Consider the following 5,000-nt stretch of genomic DNA (forward strand, 5'->3'; position numbering starts at 1 on the left):
CAAATTAGACAGCATCTTTTCCTCCAAAGGTTTCTTTGGAAACAACTTCATACTTTTCTTGCAGCTTTGTAAGAGCTTTGTCACTTTCTTCCTAATACAGTAGAGGAAATAAATATTTTACCCCCTTATATGTGAACAGTCCATAATGTCATAGCGAAACAGCATGAAGAAATACTTGTTGTACATAATTTACTGTGAACATGGATGTCATAACTTTCTGCTTTCTGAGCAAAATACCTCCTGAAACGTGTGCAACCCTGCTGACCAACTACAAGAAACGTCTGACCTCTGCTTGGAAACACATGTTTTTTCAGCATATACAAATATATTATTTTTTGGGGATTATTTGTGATATTCTGATCTTGTTATGAGAAACCATACACATTGTGGACTGTTCTTACAAAACCAGTGGGGGATCAAATATTTATTTGACCTAATGTAGGAGTTTATAGCAGCGTGTGGAAATCATCCTACAAATCACACTTACTGAGGCATTTCAAGTTGAAATACAACATGACGTCTCTATTATTCTGATGAATAACGCATATTAGTGACTTGTAGAGATGAAAAATTGGCACATGTCAATATTACACTGCAAAAGACAACTATTTCCTCTTTCATTGATGAAGTACTGCACTGAAATAAAACGCCAGCCTGAGTGTCACCTATTTGTCGTTGCATTTTTCAAACGTCACATTTGCCTCCCTCTTTTGGTATCACTTGGTACTGTAAATGATGAAATGTACTTCATTGGTTCTCAAACTTTTCCCCCCCACTAAATACCACCTCAGAAAAAACCATAATGACCAACATTAAAACACAGTAGCCTAGTAGACCCAAGCATTCATTAAAAACAAGGCAGACGTTTAGTTCAACAAGTGGTGGGGGAAATACATTGCTTTTTAGATGCAGCGCAATTTGGACATAGACGACTACAGAATTGATTAGTAAATGTCGATGATCAATTCATTTATTGTAAATAAAGTAAAGCAAAAAGTTCTAAAATTTGGCTGACTACAGCGAGCCACCTCACCGAGAGATCCGGTAATATAGGGCACTTATGTTCCAGTTTTGCACACATTTTCATTTATTTAATAAATGGGGGAATTAATTTAACAGTTTTTTATTCCAAATGAATTGTTTATTTTAAAGTTGCAAGTGATAAACGCTTATTTAATGAAACTAAAATAAATGTAAAACTGCATCAATATACATAAATGGAATCGATAGGTGCCCAAAGAGTCCCACCTCTAATATGTAATGTAGAGTAACACTGTGTTTGACACAAGAATCACTGTAATCTGATTTATTATAAATAAATACGAGTCAAGTTCAAGGCAACACACATCCATACATGCTGTAGTTACACGTATAGCTTTATTGACGCTGGAGCCTACCCCAGGGGACTGAGTAAGAGGGTTGGGTACTTCCCAGACTGGGTCCCCTGTCAACCAAAGGACTGTGGACACTTCAGGTAAAACTGTACAGACATTGTTTTAAATAACATTGTTTAAAAAAATAAGTCAACCACTGCTGTAGTAAAATATGTAAACAAAACATCCTTGACTTGGATAATAACAACGGAATTTACGTATATATATGTATGTACACAACTTAAACATATGACCTCACATTATTTACCTGACATGATATAATAAAATATAACAATGTATCTACAGACAAATTTATATTTGACTGATTATTATATTTTTCCACTTTTCATTTGTCCGAGCGAAGCTTTCACAAGTTTCCATTCGTTTGTAAACCATCAAAAACGGTCTTTAGTAAATTCCTACCTTTCCTCACACTTTTGATCATAACAATGTCTGAGCGTCACACAAAAGTTATAAATAATACAGTTTCCACTAGGTTTTTTGGGTCTAAAGTCGGTTATGACCTGTTGCCTCGTTCCGTTGACAACAACGCCCACGTCATCGTCTAATAATAGTCCCTGAGTGCCTTAGAACTACATTACCCACAACCCCCCTCGCGGCGATTCCATTGGTGGCGGCACAGGTGACCGGAGACGCGCCGAGCCGTGACAACAACTCGACAGCCCGAAACATATTTCACGCGGCGTGTGGAAGTATCGAGAAGAATAATATTTTACTAACCAACCTCAGCACTTTGTGTGCCCGAGGAGTGCACGAGGGACGTGTTGGCGCGCTCTTTCCCCCTGACTGACTGCCTTCCTTCTGACCTTCACAGCTGGTAAGTTGACATTTCAGCAACACGCCACTTTAAAACAACATCCAAATCAACATGAACTACTTTTTTACTGTTTGATATTTACTTTTAGTTGTGTGTGGTGTGAGTGTGCTTTGATCAAAAATACAACTCATAAGCTGGTTATTGGTAGTGGATATAGTCAATAAATGTACACACATATTTAAAAAAAAAAAAGAAGTGTTAAATAACTTATTGATACCATGCACATTCAACCATTTCATTAAAATAAACTATTTTTTTGCATAAAAAAACTGTTGTAAGACTAAAATCAGGATATCATTTTGAGATAACAACCTGAAAGTTGGATATTAGTCTTTTTCTTCGCTTCTTTGTTGTCAATTTTGACCACAGATTTTGCTCCCCCCTTACTGAGTGTCACACTCTTGCCTTTTCTGAGCAGCAGCCAGGCCCTGTATCAGTAACAACACCTCAGCCCCGGGCTATGTATAAAGCTGGGGACTATGTAAACTACATTGCCCGGTTCAAGTGCTTCGGCAAAGAGGTGACGGTACCACGCTGTATTTGTGTCCCGTTAACGTGATGTCCTGTCCCGACCAGGCTTTAATCGCACGCCGCGTGTTTATTATTAGTGTGGATGTCACTTAATGTTGGCTGCCATCAGTCTTCCAGTGCTGTGATTCTTAAACTTCCTCAGAAAACACGTGGCTCTCCAAGTACCACCGAGATGACCAACATTAAAATGCGGTTGCGTAGTAGACCCAAGTATTTATTAAAACACAGCAGCGTATTTTGGACCATACTGTTTGGCGCACCAGATTATAAGACGTAATTAAAGGGGTCATATTATGATTTTTTTTCTACATTTAAAATACTTCCTTGTGGTCTACATAACATGTAATAGTGGTTCTTTGGTCAAAATGTTGCATGGATTATGTTTTACAGATCATCTTCAAGCCACTTTCTGACAGTCTCTTCTTATTTATGTGCCTCCACGTCGTCTTTGATGTACTTTGTTGTTTTTAGCGCTTCCATAGCCAGTCTACTGACAGATATAAGATAGAACTGTACCCTACTTTGTATTAGAAATGGCCACGGCGGAAAGATAGAGAAAAAGAAGGAGCTTATTGAGCTACAGTGGCGGACGTGCGCAAATATTTCGGGATTTACACGGATCCCAAATACACATTGCAGATACCAATAGGTAAGAAACGTTGGGTTTTGCATAATGGTGTGAAACAAAATGCCAGATAATGTCTCCTATTAGGTGCCATAATAATACCCGTATGTTGAAGCACAGTACGTCTGACTGCGGGTAGCCGTAATGCTCCGACAACCCATCAAGCGGTGCGGCTTTGTAGCTTACCAAAGTCGTACTAAAACATTTTGACCGATTTTTGAGCGCCGTGTGTAATGTTCTGTATTCTCAATGAAACATCAACGTTTTGGTGTTGCTTGCCTACGGCTACTTGCTAGCGTCATTTATTGAAAAGGCGTCAACCTGCAGTCCACACGTATCTCTTATGTGTGACTGCCATCTACTGTTCACACTTATCAATACACATTAAATAACATTGCTTTGAGGACGGTAAGCACAACCAGAATTAATACATACATAAAGCGTACCAGGTTATAAGGCGCGCTGTCCATTTTGAGCAAATGGACACGATTTTAAGTGTGCCTTATAGTTAGAACTGTATGCTACTTTGTATTCAAAATGGCAACGGCTGAGGATGAATGCCCACAACAAGAGGATAGATAAAAAGAGGGAGCTTATTGACTACAATGGCGGACGTGTGCACATTTTTCAGGACTTACAAGGACCCCAAATACACATTGCAGGTACCAATATGTAGGAAAGTTGGTTTTGCATAATATTGTTAAACAAACCGCCAGATGATATGTGTCCTAATAGGTGCCATTTTGGGGTCCTTAAACGCACACCATAAATAATAATTGTATGTTGATACACAGTACGTCTGACTATGGTAGCTGTAATGCTCCGACAACCCATCAAGTGGTGGGCGGCTTTGTAGTTTACCAAAGTCGTATTAAAACATTTTGACAGATTTTTGAGCGCCGTGTGTCATGTTCTATATTCTCAATGAAACATCAACGTTTTGTGCTTACGGCTACTTGCTAGCGTCATTTATTGAACGGGCGTCAACCTGCAGTCTACATGTATCTTTTATGTGTAACTGCCATCTACTGTTCACACATATCATTACACTGTGCACCAAATAAAATTGCTTCCAGGTCGGTAAGCACAACCGGAATTAATACGTACAAAAGGTGCACCGGGTTACAAGGTGCACTGTCCATTTTTGAGAAGATTTAATGATTTTAAGTGCGCCTTATAGTCAGAAAAATACGGTATATTTGATACTTTTAGCCATTGTAACATTACACACAGTTTGAACAGTAACACTGTGTTTGAATATTTAATTAAGTGATTATTTGGCGTTCCACAGTTTGAGAATCACTGATCAAGTGTATGAAATGTGGTGTGTTTGTGTTATTTGAATAAGAATGTCAAGTTTAACATCAGTAATGACAGACTTTTCAGTGGATGGTGGGACTTTATCCCGCTCTCACATCTCCACAAAACACGTGTACCCGCTGACACCACACCAACAATACTTTTAACAGTAGACCCGGCTCCCTGACCCTCGACCTCGCTGTGTGGCCTCTGTTAACACCTGGGCCATTCTCCTAAGAACACAATAGGGTTCAAAGGTCAGAGCAGAAACGTCTTTTCTGTTTGTTTTCCTATTTCACAATCCCGAGTTCTTATTCTTACACTTTCCTTTCCC

At 39.0% G+C, this 5,000-nt stretch overlaps 1 protein-coding gene across 2 annotated transcripts in view; it reads left to right on the forward strand.

Annotated features, from left to right (window-relative positions):
* The first annotated feature begins 1,996 nt into the window (after positions 1 to 1,996).
* Positions 1,997 to 5,000, forward strand: part of tfeb (transcription factor EB) — a 149,738-nt gene continuing 146,734 nt past the window's right edge. For both annotated transcript variants that reach the window (XM_062054778.1, XM_062054781.1), the window contains exon 1: positions 1,997 to 2,211. The gene's annotated coding sequence lies outside the window, so the exon portion shown is untranslated. The remainder of the gene's footprint in view (positions 2,212 to 5,000) is intronic.

This window comes from Entelurus aequoreus, linkage group LG01, assembly GCF_033978785.1.
Source record: "Entelurus aequoreus isolate RoL-2023_Sb linkage group LG01, RoL_Eaeq_v1.1, whole genome shotgun sequence".
NCBI classification, from domain to species: Eukaryota; Metazoa; Chordata; class Actinopteri; order Syngnathiformes; family Syngnathidae; genus Entelurus; species Entelurus aequoreus.